This window comes from Trachemys scripta, chromosome 12 (assembly GCF_013100865.1).
Source record: "Trachemys scripta elegans isolate TJP31775 chromosome 12, CAS_Tse_1.0, whole genome shotgun sequence".
Taxonomy (NCBI): domain Eukaryota; kingdom Metazoa; phylum Chordata; order Testudines; family Emydidae; genus Trachemys; species Trachemys scripta.
The window spans coordinates 43,135,089-43,152,494 of record NC_048309.1 but is presented as its reverse complement, the minus strand read 5'-3'; the positions used below and the strand labels follow the sequence as shown (position 1 = coordinate 43,152,494).

The following is a 17,406-nucleotide window of genomic DNA, read 5'->3' as shown; positions in this document are numbered from 1 at the left end:
GTTTAATTTTATACACTCTTCTTTTATGTTATGTTAAAGGGAAGCAGTGGTTGTTATCGTTTGTGCTTCAAACAATTAACAGAAGTGGAATTGGTATCACAAGCAAATGAACTCTAAAAAGCTTGGTAAACATTATGTTACTCATGCTTTTGCTAAAACAGGGTGCTCAGCAGAGGAAAGCAATACCCCTTCTGATAGGTAATGCTGTGAGTTTTTCATGGCGGTCACAGAAGTCTGTGACATTCCAGGACCTCTGTGACTGCTGCAGTGGCCGGTGCAGACCGGGGACTGCCTGAGCAGGTCGGGCAGCCTATGGGCCAGCCGCACCAGCCACTGCTGGTGCAGCTCAGACTCCCACCCCCACCCCCCCAGCAGCAGCACTTTGGGTGTGGGATGGGGCTCAGTGCTGGGGGTTGGGCAGTGCGCAGAATTAGAACCTAAGGGAGGGACATGTTGCCGATTCTGGGGAGCCGGATAGAGAGCCTGCGAGACCCGCCAATTTCCCGCCCAGCAGCAGCGGGTGTCCCAGGACATGGGCAACATGTTGTCCCCCCTGAGCACCAGTAGGTGTCCCAGGCTGCTCCCCCTAAGCACCCACGGCACCCTTGGACCCAGGGGCAGTGCTATGTTTTTTGCCACCCCATGCATGGCAGTCAGGCCGCCTTCGGTGGCGTTTCTGCGGGAGGCCCGCCCCGGTCACGTGGATTCGGTGGCAGTTCTGCAGGTGATCTGCCGGTCTCGCACCAGCGCACCAGCTGCCAAATTGCTGCCGAAACCGTGGGACCAGTGGACCTCCCACAGAAATGCTGCCGAAGGCTGCCTGACTGCCACCCTCACAGCGACCAGCAGGCCGCCCCCTGCGGCTTGCCACCCCAGGCACGTGCTTGCTGCACTGGTGCCTGGAGCCGCCCCTGCTTGGACCACCCTCTTGAGCACCCACAGCACCCCGACCCTCCTCAGCATCCATGGGCCGCCCCCCAAGCACTCATGGTGTCCCCCAGGCTGCCCTCCACAAGAACACATGGCACCCCCTGGCTGCCTCCCACCCCTGAGATAAAGTCAGGGGTATATAGTTCAAGTCATGGACAGGTCATGGGCCATGAATTTTTGTTTACTGTCCATGACCTGTCCATGACTTTTAGTAAAAATACCCATGATTAAAACATAGTTTTATTTATAGAATATAGTAAGCATCTATTTTATCAATTAAGTATTATATTTAGTATATAATATTAGTAATGCAGCTCAGGTAAAAGTGAACGTCTACACAACAATTGCTGTAGTAGAGCTTGAGTTATAAAAGACTTTGTCCCTATTACATTGTAAACACACTAAGTTAACCTGTGTATTAAATGTGGTTACTGAAAACAAGAAGAAATGTAAAACAAACAAACAACTTGATTATATTAACTAACTTAAGCTATTTAAGACTGCATCCCACAGACCAAAGACATCAGGAGATATCACACTACAAAGACACCAGAAGATATCCATACACAGTGAAGAAACTCCCAAGAATCAAGAACAAAAAATGAAGTGCTTTATAAATAACAGACTGGTCAACTACACCTCAGTCTACCATATATGGACAATTAAGCTGGCAGTCAGCTAGAAACTACTGTCAGTTCATTTGAATTTGGCTACCATGTAAAAGCAACCATATTATTGCTCTATTACTGTGTTATTGCTGTATTGTTGTATTATTGCTGTACTACATATACCCTATGCATAAGGAAAGTGTTTCACCAATTCATAGGTAAAAATCAACAAATGAATGGCAGCAAACAACATGAAGGCAAGGAAAAAAACAAATCAATAAAGAAATTAAATTACACAGTAGCTACAAATTAGGTAGACGAAATCCTTGTTAGTACTAGTCCCAATTTGGGATCAGTGACTCTGCATCCTAACTGAGGCACATGTTATTCAAAAAAACATCTTGTTCAGTGTCTGGGTACCAATACTACATCCTGACACAGCAATATTTGTTAATTTGGTTACTGTCCATTCCGTAGATTATCTGGAAGAAGGCATCCATCAGAAACAATGGGATTTATGTCAACTACTGCTGTATCAGAGAGCAATGCAACCAATGGAACAGAGAAGCCAGCCGCTCCTGTCTCCTGCCCAGCAAAGCCTGCCACAGGATAACAACCAGCAATAAGGGTAACCTATCATATGGATGGACAATACTGTGTAGTAACTAATTACAAAATATTTACATATAAGGGCCTCATTTGTAATGTCACTACTCCTAATTTCTTCTATTTCTCATACACATAGCGTTGTAATAATGCCTGTCCTCGTATTTCAAAAAATTCCACCTACTAGTAATAATAATAATATGGGTGGTAACTGTAATTGCCCTAATAGGAATGTGTTGCTTTCTATGTCACCAAAGTAAAAGAGCCAGACTACACGACACTGGAAAAGGATTGTTATGCTTAGATATAAGGTGGTGTCATATGTACACATATAGACTACACATATATACCCATATACACTGCAAATATGAATGCCATATCCATATTACCCATATATATTAATGATCTGGGAGTGCCCCCAAGGCTCAATCACAAAACTACATTCCTCAAAGTCCTGGGCCTAACATTCCCACCATAAGGGACTAGACACAATTAGAAAATAAAATCTGTCCATCAGTCATATCAGGAAATGTGCAGACCCAGGGACAGATGGGCATGAATGTATGAATGGTAAAGCAAGGTAATCACATAACAGTGTTTAGCCCACTGGGTCATCTTCAGTCCATGTATTATGCTTTTCTGGGAAAATGGGTAAATATCTTCCCCATAAAACACAAAAAACTGGGGAGGAATGTAGTAGGAAGAGAGCCTGAGATAGACACCCTTGTATCAGAGGCCAGGTGTGAGTCCTGGGGCGTGAATTAAAGTAGTGATCAAGCTTTGTTAATATAAAGCAAAGAAGCAAAGTTAGCAGAAGTCAGGCTCTGCCTGCGTGCAAGCTCACAGAACCTGGCAAGAACAGGGCTGATATTGCAAACACACATTCCCGAGAAGTGCTAGGCACAGGACAATCCAGCAAATACTTTCCAGAAAGGTGGCACTAGAACACCCCCATACCAGGTATGGTAGAAACACACCCCAAAGATAATGAGAGCAAACTGGCACTTCTTAGAGACAAGGTCAGGATGACAGTGTGATGGACAGTGATGTTTTGATCAAACTAATATGTACAAGGCAATGGGCTGTAACAGACCACATCAGAGGGCAGTCACTAACCATGTCAGACGGGCAATACGTAGCTTGTTTGTACTGATATATTAAATGAAGTCTCAAAGGGAGTGTCTCTCTCTGGCCTGGGGTTGGATGGAAAGTCCCACCGTTCACTGAGTTGGCCCATTGCAGTGGGTATACATGTGTCAGTGAACCTGTAACCATTGAGCCAGGGCATTAGGAGCGTGCTTCATGGACAATACACTTAACCAAGTTCCTTAGCTACTTACAGGTCTGTGGTTACTGGGCACTTCAGTTGAGCTCTGATGTGTCAGCTGTCTGTGCAGAGATGGTACAGCACACAGAACGGACACACACAGCCAAACGTCTGACCACACATATTTTACCAGGACAATATGACCAGCAAATTATGAGCTTTCACGGCATACTTTGTATGAACTTTATCATAGCCCTGTAAAAGGGGTAAACATAGGGGTACAGACTGTCCCAGGCCCCTAGATACCACCCACCAAGACCCCATCCCTGAGACTCCCACATTCACCCCAAAGACCATGGGGATCCCGATCCCAGCCTTACTCACTGGACTAAGCCCCGGGAGAAAGAGAAAGGCTGTGGGGAGCAGGAGCAAGATCTGTGCCTGCATGTTTAAAATCAGGGCAGGGATGGTGTATCTGCTTGCAGGGTTTGGGGGAGAGGACACTTCAGGGTCACACACACACTCATCCAAATGCAGGATGAGTACCCAGAAGCTGGGTATCCTTCAAAGCTGACTGGATATGCATGGCTGGGTCTGTGCACAGCTGGCTGGATGGTGCACCACTGGATGGAGAAGATCTTGGTGGGGACGTGTCTAGCAGGATCCAGGACTGCCACATTTGGGCAGCTGGGCATATCTAGAGGTGTTACTCACCTCACCCCATCCTTACCCAGAAACCTGCCAATGTCTCTGTGGTGGAGGCTATAGTTGACACTGACTGATCTCGGTGGTGGGAAACGTGGCCCTTTCATCTTTCTCATGGTGGCCCAGCCCTGAGCAGTGTTTGGCTGGGTAGACCAGCTATTGGCCCCAATCACAGTGACAGTGGCAGGAGTGTTTCTTGATGGGCATGTCTACGTTAGAATCTTATGTCAAACTAAGTTAGGTTAACTTACAGCCACTGCAGAAATTACTACGCTCTTTCTGTCTGTGGTATGTGTCCTCACCAGGAGCATTTCCACTGATTGAAGAGGGGCAGTGTGAGGAACTGAAAGCTAACCATCTCAGCTCCACACAGCTTCCCTCCGTGACCCTAGCTGTTCCCTCATCTTCTCTCATTCCTGCTCCCAGCTGGGAGCAAGATGAAAGCCAATCAGGGCTTCTCACCTCCAGTGGGGAGATCCACTCCTGTAGTCTAGTTGGCTACTGTGCTCCCAGCAGGGAAATGAAAGCAGTGGAGCCGGGAACATCGGTGCAGCCAGGCTCCTTACCGTAGCCAGGAGACAGGACCTGGGCAGCAGGGGGGCAGCAGGGCTCCCAGTGGGCAGCGGGGATCCCAGATAGCAGCCCAAGCTGGAAGCCTAGGTGAAAGTCTGGCTTGGAGCAAAAACCTGGCAGCAAATTCATTCTAAATTCAATTCAGTTGATGCTATTCCTTTCTAGATCTATTCACATCCATATAAGTACATGTGGATCAATTCTAGATCCTACCAGATCCATAGACATCTATTCTAGATTCCTTTAGAGCCCCATATATCCATTCTAGACTCATCTCCCCAACCCTGCCAGTGCTTGACCCACATAACCTCGTTCCAAGTCCTTTTGGACGTCCCCTGGGGGAGGTGGTATGTATGAATGTCTGAACCAGTGATGCTCCTAGCTCTGTATGTGTGAATCCCCCCAGGGTGATGACACTTCCCTTGACTGGACAGGGGATGAGGCTGAGACCCCTTTGTAGGGTGATAGACCCAATGAAGCAGCAGAAACAGAGGAGGCAACTGGCTCTAAAAATGTACTTTGGAGGGGAGAAGGTCAGAGACACTCTGGGCATAATGTACACTATCCCAGAGGGCTAATATCAGAGTGATCAGCCCCATCCCTCATCTATCTCACATATGGGGAGGATCAGGGTGTGTTGTGTCACCTGGGATCAGTGTTACCCCCCACCCATGTAATGAAGAGCCAGGGAAGGGCAAAAATAATCCTTTGGAACTGTGACAGCAGCACCCCTGCAGGGGAAATACCCCATGTCCCATTCCCCACCCCTGAGCCAGCCAGTCCCCCTCTCTGAGGCCAGATCAAAGCCTGCACTCCCAGAGGGGAAAGGTTCCAGAATTTGAGCCACCAAATATTGGAAACAGGAAGCCCAGTTGTGTTGGGCTCCAGATATTGCACAGCTGTTACCATGGGGCTTTCCAAAGCATGGACTTTCCCCATCACTGACGGAGGTGGGGGCCTGTCCACTAAATCCCAGGGGATCTATTCTTCCCTTGATCTCCCAGTGCTATCCTCAGGTGTTCTCACTGGCTGCCTAACTGTGGGTTGTGGTGACAAATGTCTTAAGGCCGAGACTGTCATAGCTGCTAGGGCGATGTGGCTTCCCCATCCCCATTCCTTTGAAACCAGGGGGTCCAGCTCCTAGGGAGGGGATGGGTAAATGCTATTGTTGGGGATTGGGTTAAACCTTGTTCTGAGGTGTGGGCTCCCCCTCTGCCTTTGTTATACAATCACTGTAAAGAAGCCATTGTAGCCATTGTAGTTGTAGCTCCCAATACAAAGGCACATGGGAAAGCTGGAGTAGATGCCAGACCACATGGCTCCCTGGATTTCCCAGGGCATGCCTAGCAAAGGTGGGGGTTGGGGCTTTGCTTGGAGAGACAGCTGTTTTCCCTGTGCAAGAGAGAGGAGCAGCGAGAAGTGGTGAGATGGCCGAGCAGACAGTAACAGAAGTGCTCGCAATGTGGCTACAGATGCTGCAGTTTGATGGCTGTCGTCTTAGCTGATCCATCAGGGATCAAACCGGGGAACTCCAGAGCTAAAAGCATGAGCTGCTCTAGAGTCCCTGGCCCAGAACAGGTCTCTGTGGGACCTCCCTAGAAACCATCATTGATTCCCCAATCCAGATTATATTTTGCACTCAGTTGGTGAGCCACTGATTAGCCCATTGCACATGGGCAATGTTGATGTTACAGTTTCACAATCCAAAAAGTCATTTGTCACTTTGGCAAATGCCTTCTGTGCTGTGGTCCCCAGGGTGAAACCTGGACTGTGGGACCACTGAGCCCTCTGTCCCACCAATCTAGGCTGCCTCTCACAGTGTGATGCTGATGTTTAGCTGGAAGCCTTTGACAGGCACAGCACTTACACAGCCATCCATGGGCAGGGACACACCCAACTGAGTTACATGAATGATCTCCCAGCCATTCATGAGCCATCAATAGGGAGGCTCCAGCCAGTTCCACCCAGCTCCCAAGCCTGGCACCCCAGGATTGTACCATCTTGCATTAGTCAGAAGCCTGGTGAATGTAAGTTCATTACCTAGTTCATCACTTCTTCATAGGAAAGTGGACATGCACCAGCTATTTTAACCCGAGCTGAGAATTCCCAAGCACTTTAGAAAAACTCACTGGTAAGGATAAAACATTAAAATAAGTTTATTAACTACAGAAAGATAAATTTTAAGTGATTATAAGTAGCAAGCATAGAGATCAAAGTTGGATCCTTAAGAAATAAAATAAATTTGCAGTGTAAGTTCTACCAATTAAACAGGATTTGAATCTAGCAGTCTCACCCTGACACAGGGTACAAGAAGGTTACAGATTTTCAATACACAGACTGGGACTCTTTTCCAGTCAGGACCACCCTTCCCCAGTTCAAAGTCTTTGTTTTCCAGACATCTTTCCAGGTCTTGAGATGGGGTAGTGAAAGGAGAGAAGCCAAGTGATGATGTCACTTCCCCTCTTTTATACTTCCTTTCCAGCTGGCTGGAAAGGTCTATGCTGCGATGTGGGTTGGTCAGCGCCCATGGCATAAATGCCTTCTCAGAGAGGCCTCTGTGATAGTGGATTGTGTGTTGATGAGCCATTAACTCCATCTGGCCAGTGATGGCTATTTCTTTGTTGTAGCTATAGCTGAAAGGCTGATTATGCCCAACATCACAACATATTTCAGTAACTCATACAGCAATACTTCATAACTTCACATACAATTATAGCACATACAATCCAACAGGATATTAATGGTTAATAGATCCAGACTTTTAAAATGATACTGTGACATTATTGACATGAACTGTGACCGTATAGATCATTGTTGCAACCAGGATCTATGGTTGCACCAGGTCTTGTTCAGAGGAGGTCAAGTGGGGTGTCTATGGAAAGGTTGTAGTTTGCTAGTTATGATTATGCTGTCTGTATGTGTGTATCATTTTTGTATTTGAAGTTATGAATATTGGCTATGTACTTGTATCTCAATGTGTTTGATTCTAAGTAGGCTCAGCGAAGCATTTGGTCAGCTTCTTGAGAAAAGACTATTCTCAGTAAGTGCCCAATCAAGAAACACTTAACTGACAGTGGACTTTGGGAGGCACTAATCCACATCTGAACTTTCCTGGGAATATTTAAACTAACATGTAAACAATGGTGTTGGCCTGCACAAAGCTGAATCATTCATGGACGTGTGACTTGCCCAGGTGGCTACAAACTCCACCTTGTTGCTGTGACTTTGCACGGAAGTACAAAGGGGTTTCTGCCCACAAGAGAGAGAATATAAAAGGCCCTGGAAGCCTCTTCATTTTGTCTTCAGCTGTCTCAAGAGATGGCCTCTCCACCCCCAAGAGATGCCTGAAAGAAACTGGAACAAAGGAGAGTAACTACAGGGTGTGAGTGATTGCTGGACCCAGACTAGGAAGGAGTCCAGTCTGCAAAAGAAGCTTATTGGAACATCTCTGGGGATGAGGTTTCATCTGTAATTGGCTTCTTAATGTATTAGGCTTAGATGTGCATGTTTTGTTTTATTTTGCTTGGTAACTTACTTTGTTCTGTCTGTTACTATTTGGAACCACTTAAATCCTACTTTTTTATATTTAATAAAATCACTTTTGCTTATTAATTAACCCAGAATAAGTAATTAATACCTGGGGGAGCAAACAGCTGTGCATTTCTCTCTGTCAGTGTTATAGAGGGCGAACAATTTACGAGTTTACCCTGTATAAGCTTTACACAGAGTAATACGGATTTATTTGGAGTTTGGATCCCATTGGGAGTTGGGTGTCTGGGTGCTGGAGACAGGAACACTTCTTAAGCTGTTTTCAATTAAGTTTGCAGCGCGTTTCAGACCATGGGTCTATGTTGAAGCCGACGGGCGTGTCTGGTTCAACAAGGCAGAGTTCTGAAGTCCCAAACTGGCAGAGAAAACAGGCTCAGAGGTAGTCTCAGCACATCAGGTGACAGTCACAAGGGGATCTCTGTGACCGAATCTGTCACAGATATCTCACAAACTTGTACAAAACATATCGGAATTGTACATCAGTGATGAATAGGTGAGTTCCAAGGTGCTACTTTGAGGTAGAGAGTGTCACACCTCGCCCCTCAGTTTAGTGCAAGGGTGTTAGTCACTGACTAATGCAGAGTCATTAGGCCCAAGGTCGTCTTTAGGTTTTGACCATATAAGTCCCAAGTGTTGTTAAACATTGTAGTGTTACCAACATGAGCTCTTGCAAAGCTCTGTGTACCTTTTAACACTTGTGGATCCGTCTAGTGATCTAAAAGTTAGTCAGTGTGCCTTTTCTGGGTATCTAGAAAGCATCTCTTTGTGTATATGCAGCATTGTTAACCCTTCTGCTATTCCAGTTGGTGTTAACACAATACATATATTAATGTTTTCTAAATGATTTCTTCAAAAAAAAAAACTAGATAAATTCATCGAGGATAGGTCCATCAATGGCCATTAGCCAGGATGGGCAGGAATGGTGTCCCTAGCCTCTGTTGCCAGAAACTGGAAATGAGCGACAGGGGATGGTTCACTTGATGATTCCCTGTTCTGTTCATTCTCTCTGGGGCACCTGGCACTGGCCAATGTCGGCAGACAGGCTACTGGGCTAGATGGACCTTTGGTCTGACCTAGTATGGCAGTTCTTAAAGTGCAGGTATCTTGGTATTTAATCATCAATGGCATGATGTAATGTGCCTCAGTTTCCCCTTCCACTCAGCAGATCAAGTTAATTCTGGTTTCTCTGCTGTGAGAAGCTTCAAGCCTGTTTACAGGTATTAGCTGAGAAGCAGCATTCCCAACAGGCTTCTTAACATAGACTGTGTTCTTATTTACTACTCCTAGCATGTCGAGGTTCGACAGGTTTGAGACGAGGCTTTCTGAGAAAAAATGTCTTTAGTAAGCAAACACAATTTTCCATTGGACCAAACATTTGGTGAGTCAGTCTTGGAGGAGCCCTGGCTGGTCACTGTGGGCTGATGGAGAAGGAGAAGCATCCACAATGACCTTCCAGGGCCTGTCTGGCCTCATCTGGGGTGATGCTGGCCTAGGGTTCCAACCTTCCAGGTTACACTGGGAGTCTCCCAGAATCAGGCTCTATCTCCCAGAGGTGACTGAAGCCAAACTAGGAGATTTAAGCCTGCTAAAAGTCTGGCAGCGCAGCAGGGCTAAGACTGGCTACCTGCCTGCCCTGGCCTTGCACTGCTCCTGGAAGCAGCCAGCACATCCCAGCCCCACTCCAGACCCTACATGGCCTATCTGGATATACAATGCAGAGGGGACACCTATTTCTGCAGAGGGTTCCTGGTGATGGAGAACTTTGTGCTGACGGCTGCTCACTGCAATGGAGAGTAAGCGCCTCTGTGCTGCGGATGTTGGGGCAGGTCGGGCACTAGCAGGTGATGGGAGAGACGGTAGCTCTGGCGCCGTCGTAGGTTGCAGGGAAGGAGCAGTTAGTGCGACAGGCTGGGAGAGCAGAACCCACGCATATGATCTGCTCCGGGGGTGTCGGCGTGTCTCTAGGGGCCTCTGCAAACCATGGTTCAGATCCAACCCTGGGTAAATCAATGGAGCTACAGCCGTTGACACCAGCTGAGGTCTGGCCCTTTGAACTGATTGGGGGAGAGAGTCACAGCCCCAGGACAGCTCTGCTGGGCTCTGGGCTGGGAGGAGCTGGCATATTCCCCTGTCTGGATCTAGCCAGGGGTGGGAAGGAGCTGAGACCCAGAGGGCAGGAGAACTGCGGGGCGTGAAGGAGCTCAGAGGAACAACACAAGGGGCTGGTAGAGACACAGGCTGGGACCCCAACACCAGGGTCTTTGTGCTGCAGCCAGTGCCTCCTAGAGGGGAAAAGTCCCCTATGTTATTTCCCAGCCCCAAAGCCGAAAACTGAGTCTGAGATCACAGCCTGAGAGCCCCAGGCTGCCCTGTCCTCCCCATATCACTGTTCATGAGTCAGACCCACATGTGCCCCTCCCCCGCCTCACGTACGCTCCTGCCCCTAATGCCCCATGTATTGCTCTTGGCTTTCACAGCGAGATCACTGTCATGCTGGGAGCCCATAACATTAGAGAATGGGAATAGAGCCAACAGAAAATCTCTGTGTGCCACCGGCTCCCCCACCCGCAGTACAACAAAGAGTCCACAAACAATGACTCCATGCTGCTGCAGGTACCACCCCCACACCATTACCCAGCCCCCAGTGACCTCACACTGCTGCAGGTACCGCCCCATGCCATCACCCCATTCTCAGTGACCTCACAGTCATGCTTTTGTGTGTCTCTGCATCCTTGGGCCATACAGTGACTATAACGCCTCCACCATGATGTGTAGGGGATCCAAAGATGGGCAAAGACTCTTGGGAGGTGAATCTCCTCCTGGTTTCAAGCATCCTTCATAAATCATTATTATTAATGAGGCTGTTGGTGTTGCAGTCAGGCCCATGAGCAGAGATCTGGAATCAGGCCCCACTACACTAGGTGCTGTACAAATGAATGAGAAAAATAGCAGTTCTCCCAGGGGAAGGCACAGACCAGCTCTAGGGCTGGGGACTGGGGTCTGAGACTAGCTGGGAGCCATACAGAGACCAGGTGGAGATTGAGGGGTGACACTGAATCCAGCTGCACTGGGGGGGGTGTCACTGAGCTGTGCTGTGCATCAGCACGAAATGACTCACTGAGCTGTTCTCCATCTGTGGCTCATTTTGTTTCACAGGGCGATTCTGGGGGCTCCCTGATGTGTGGGAAAACAGCCCAGAGCATTGTCTCTTGGGGGCCTCCCCAGCCCTCTTGGGGTGTACATAAGAGTTTTCACCTTCATCCCCTGGATACGGGCAACAATGAGGAGGCTGCAGCCCTGAACCATGTCAGGAATCGCTACAGGGCCGGAGCTGCGTTGCTTCTATCCTTTTTTGATGCCTAGATGTAGGGTCTGCTTTGCAGAGGGGCTGAGCCCCCTCTCCCCAGGTTAGCCCCCGCCCAGCCATTGCTTTGCTCAGGTAGTGCCCAACCCATGAGCATCAAGGTAGTGAGCCCAGGGGAGTTAGGAGCCAGGTTCAAGACCAGCTCCCATCAGCTCCCTTGGCAATCCCAACCCAGACCCTTAGGCTGCCTCTTTGCTAGGGAAACGGCTGGTTTATTTCCCCCGGGGTAATGGACATGAGCCGAACCCTGGGGCAGACCGGCGGTTTCTATCTCTTCCCCATGTCAGCTGGTCGAGTGACCATTTATGGGAGATCCCCTCTGTTGCCTGACCTGCAATCTCCTGTTAAAACCGCAGCCTGCCCTGACCTCACTGGGCCTTTTCCATGGGTTAGTTACCAGCGTGGACACCTCCTGTTCCAAACACACCTGTTCCCAGTGCCGGCAAAGCTAGCGGGCAGGGCACTCAGCAAAGGCCATGCTGAACTGATTGCAGATCAGTCCCCAATGCTGATCGCCTCCTTCCCACCTCCTCTCCCCACCCTTCCACGCGCCTGCTGCATTTCACTCCCTGCTTTGTAGCCAGCAATGAATAAAAATGAAGTTAGAAAAAAAGTGATTCTGGGAATGAGTGAGCAACCCAGGCTGCGAAATCCAGAGCAGCTGCTGCACCCGCCAGGCCCGGAGGATATTGACCACTACAGGGGAAGGCTGGGCTTGTAGTCAATTCAGTGGGCTGGCACCAAGGACAGATCATAGGAATTATTTCCTACACATTATAGATAGGTGCGCAAGGAGCCAGGCATCCTCTTCCCAAGTGTGATGTGATGGTCTATAGCAGACACCAATTAATACCCTCCCTTGAGCTTTATCTGGTAGCACATTGCTCCATAAGCATCCAGGAACATTTTCTTCTTCTGTCAGGGCAGGTCGGGGTTAGCGGGTGATGGGGGAGCCGGGAGCTCTGGCGCCGTCGTAGGTTACAGGGAAGGAGCTGTTAGTACGAGAGGCCGGGAGAGGAGAGCCAAGGGCTCTGGTCTGCTCAGGAGCATTGGCGTGATATGGAGGGGACAGGGCAGCCTCGGGCTCTCAGGCTGAGATCTCAGATTCAACTTCTGATCTGCAAAACTGTATATACCTCTGTGCACGTTGCCGACTCCAATCCCGCCCCAGGGCTGGAGACTGGCTGGCTGGGGGTGGAGGGTGGGAAATGGCATAAAGGGCCTTTCCCCTCCAGGCAGCGCTGGCTGCAGCACAAACACTTGTCCAGTGGCTTTAGGGTCCCAGCTGGTGTCTCCACCAGCCCCTGGTGCAGTTCCCCTGAGCTACTTCACTCCCCATTGTCCTCCCAGACCCTGGCGCTCAGCTCCCCTGCACTCCAGTAATCTCTCCCCAGCTAGATCCAGACAGGGGTCTGTGCCCAGCTCCCCCCATCCCTGGGATCTGAGCCCCTCCCTGCCCTGATTTGGGCATTGGGCCAGATCCCCAGCTTCTGTGAATGGCCGTAGCTCCATGGGGTCAATGGGGCCAGACTCCCAGTTGCTGTCAATGGCCGTAACTCCATTTGTTTACCCAGCGCTGGACCTCGACCATGGTTTGCACAGGCCCCTAAAGACACGCCGATGCTCTTGGGCAGATCAGACCCCCGAATTGCTCTTTCCCTGTAACCTAGGATGGCGTCAGAGCTCCTGGCTCCCCCATCACATGCTAATGCCTGCCCTGCCCTGACAGAAGAGGAGGACTGAGGAGAGGAGAGTGAAAAAGCTGGTCTGGATTAGCCTAAGACGCAGGCTGAGTTGGGGTCTGACTAATCTTGACATTCGTGGCGTGGAGAGTGGGATGTGTGTGGAACATCATTCCACCTTCTATGGGGAGAGGGGGCTGTAGAATTTGGATGGCCTTCACCTCAGGAGAAGGGGGACCAATCTCCATGGGGACAGGCTGGCTAGAGGAGTGAGCAGGGGGTTAAACTAATAACCAAAGGGGAGGGTAAAAAGAGGGAAGACATGGGCTCTCAGCACAAAACCGAGAAATAAATTAATCAAGAAACCAAAAGATGTGAAGAGAAGAAATTCTTGACTTGCCTCTCACCAGTGCGAGGAGTCTGGGGAACAAACACAAGGAATTGGAACTGCTCCTCTAGGAGCATTATTTTGCTCTAGTCGGTATGACTGGAAGCTGGTGGGATGATTCTCCTGAATGGATGATTAAAATCCATGATTACCACCTAGTCAGGAAGGGTCAAGTCAACAAAAGGGGCGGGACGTGCACTCAGAGTCAAAAATGGCACCACCTGTTGCCAAGTCACTAATAACTCAGAAGAAAATGATGCTGGATGCTTATGGAGCAATGTGCTACCAGGTAAAGCACAAGAGAGGGTATAAGTCGGTGTTAGCTATAGACTAGCACATCACACTTACGAGGAGGAGGCCTGGCTACTTGAGCACCTGTCTATGATGTGTAGGAAAAAATCCACGTGATGTGTCCTAGGTCCCAGCCTCCTGCATTAGCCACAAGCCCAGACTTCCCCGTAGCGGCTAATTCCCTCCTCAGCTCTGGCAGATGCAGCAGCTGCTCTGGATGTCACAGCTCGGGTTGATCCCTCATTCCCAGAATCACTTTTTTGGTAACTTTATTTTTATTCATTGCTGGCTACACAGCAGTGAGAGACATGCAACAGGCCACGCAGCAGGGCAGGGAGAGGAGGTGGGAAGGAGGCGATCAGCGTTGGTGATTGATCTGCCATGAGTTTGTCTAATCTGCTCTTAATAAACTCCAGTGATGGAGATTCCACAACCTCCCTGGGCAATTTATTCCAGTGCTTAACCACCCTGACAGTCAGGAATTTTTTTTCCTAATGTCCAACCTAAATCTTCTTTGCTGCAATTTAAGCCAATTACTTCCTGTCCTGTCCTCAGTGATTAAGGAGAACAATTTATCATCCTCCTATTCATAGCAGTCGTTTAGGTATTTGAAGACTGTTATCATGTCCCCTCTCAGCCTTCTCTTCTCCAGACTAAACAAACCCAGTTTTTTCAATCTTTCCTCATAGATGATGTTTTCTAGTCCGGTAATCATTTTTGTTGCTCTTCTCTGGAATTTCTACAATTTCTCCACATCTTTCCTGAAGTGCGGTGCCCTCAACTGGACACAACATTCCAGTTGAGGCCTAATCAGTGCTGAGTAGAGCGGAAGCATTACTTCTTATGTCTTGTTTACAACACTCTTGCTAATACATCCCAGAATGATGTTTGCTTGTTTTGCAACAGGATTCCATTATTGGCTCATATTTAGTTTGTGGTCCACTATGACCCCCAGATACTTTTCTGCAGTACTCCTTCCCAGGCAGTCATATCCCATTTTGCATGTGTGCAACTGATTGTTCCTTCCTAAATACAGAGATTTGCATTTGCCCTTATTGAATTGTGCCATGTTTATTTCAGACAATCTCTCCAGTTTAAGATCATTTTGAATTCTAATCCTGTCCTCAAAAGCACTCCCAACCCCTCCCAGCTTGGTATCATCCACATACTTTATGAGTGTACTCTCTATGCCATTATCTAAATCATTTATGAAATTATTGAATAGAACCTGACCCGGGACAGATGCCTGTGGGACCCCACTCGATATGCCCTTCCTGCTTGGCTGTGAACCACTGACAACAACTCTCTGGGAACGGTTTTCTAACCAGTTGTTCAGCCCCCTTATAGTAGGTTCATCTAGGCTATATTTCTCTAGTTTATGTATAAGAAGGTCATATGAGACAGTATCAAAAGCTATACTAATGTTGAGATAAATCCCATCTACTGCTTCCTCCCCATCCACTAGGCTTGTTACCCTGTCAAAGGATGCTAGGTTGCTTACAATCTGAGTGTTGGATTATTTGCTCCATTCTCTTTCCAAGTACCAAAATAAAGATGACTGGTCTTTCGTTACCTGGGTTCCCTTATTCCCTTTTTTATAGACAGGTACTGTCTTTGCCCTTTTCCAGTCTTCTGGGATCCCTCCTGTCATCCAAGAGTTCTCAAAGATAATCACTAATGGCTGAAAGAGAGAGAGAGAGAGACAGAGAGAGAGAGATGGGGTTTATGGGGATAGATAGATAGATAGATAGATAGATAGATAGATAGATAGATAGATAGATAGATAGATAGATAGACTGACTGTGGACTTGCACTGCTGCTGAGATCCCTGTCGGCCTTTGGGAGCTAAGCATAATTTAAGCCCTGTACTTACTGTTTCTCTCGGATGCAGAGGTTGCTGAGAGATTTTAATGCTGCCTTCTGCATCCCCGGGGTGCCCCACACCAAACCCAAGAGAACCAAGATCCTTCCTAAAGCAGCTTCTCTCCCATCCCAGCTGGTGCGGAATTCTCCAGCAAAACATTATTTCGACCTGGCAAGCCCCATGAGCTCCCTGTGCGAGGCCGTGGCAAAAGGGCTAGTGCCCTCCTTGGCCATGTAAACAGGGCCGTGGTGAGCAGGAGCAGGGAGTGCTGGTTCCCTGGGGATACTGGGATCCTGCACCAGTTCTGGGGTGCGCACTTGAACGGGGATGGTGACAAACTGGAGACGGGGCGGCTCTATGTTTTTTGCCGCCCCAAGCACGGATGTCAGGTGGCCTTTGGCTGCACGCCGCAGGCGGTCCGCTGGTCACGCGGATTCTGCGGGGTTTCTGCGGGTGATCTGCCGGTCCCGCACCTTCGGCGTACCTACCTCCGAATTGCCGCCAAAGCCGCGGGACCAGTGGACCTTCCGCAGGCATGCAACCGAAGGCTGCCTGACTGCCGCCCTCACAGCGACCGGCAGGCCACCCACCACGGCTTGCCGCCCCAGGCACATGGGGGCAGGATGGGGCCAGGGCAATGACTGGGGGGCTGGAGAAAGCTCCTGGCCGGGAGAGACTGAAAGCGCTCGATCTGTTTGGCTTCTTCACACATCATGGGGAAGGCATCTCTACACATGGGTACAAGGACCTTCACAGGGAGACAGAGCCAGGTGCTGGGGGCTCTGCAATCCAGTAGGGAAAGGCAGAGAAAGATCCATGGGGGAAACTGAAGCCTGACCAAATCCAATGGGAAGGGAGGCCCCAGTGTGGGACAGGGAGGGGGATTAACCAGGGAACCAGCTCCCTGGGCAGGGGGGTTTCTCCGTCTCTGGCTGGTGTCAGATCCAGCCTGGCTGCCTTGCTGGAAGAGGCGTTCACAGAACACCAGTGACCGCGCTCAGTCCGGGGGAGCTGGGCGAGGTTCTCCAGCCAGGGTCACTCAGGAGGGCAGACAGGTCGGTTGAACGGACCCTGCTGGACTGAACATCTGGGGATCCAGGTATGCAGGGGCAGAACAGACATGAGGGATTCTTCCATCTACAGCTGGGAGGCCTCAGCCATGTCCCCTGCCAGCTGCACAGAGGGCACCAGCGCAGGAAGGAAACCCCCACGATGCCGGCGGGACATGGCATGAGGCTTCCTCTCCAGGAATCTCCACCCCTGAAACATCGCTGCTGGGGAATTTCTTGGTGGGTGGGAACATGACCCTGCGCTTCCCGGATCACCTCTTCCAAGGTGCCCTCCCTGCCTCCGCTCTATATAAACCCCAGGGCTGAGACAGACCCACCAGCCCTAGCCCCTGGATTTGCATCAAGGGTGCTGCTGCTGCTCTCCATGGCCTTTCTCCCACTCACCGCAGCCTTTGTCCTTCCCCGGAGACCTCATAGGAGTGAGTGGAGGTGAGAAACTAGTTTACGTCCCAGCCCCAGGGGGCTCACAGTCAGAGTGGGGCTGGGTGAAACGCTGAGTTTTTGGTTCA

The 17,406-nt window shown here is 49.4% G+C and overlaps 1 pseudogene; it reads left to right on the top strand.

Moving 5' to 3' along the window:
- Positions 1–9,526: 9,526 nt before the first annotated feature.
- The window catches only part of LOC117885534, a 13,886-nt pseudogene continuing 6,006 nt past the window's right edge, over positions 9,527–17,406 (top strand).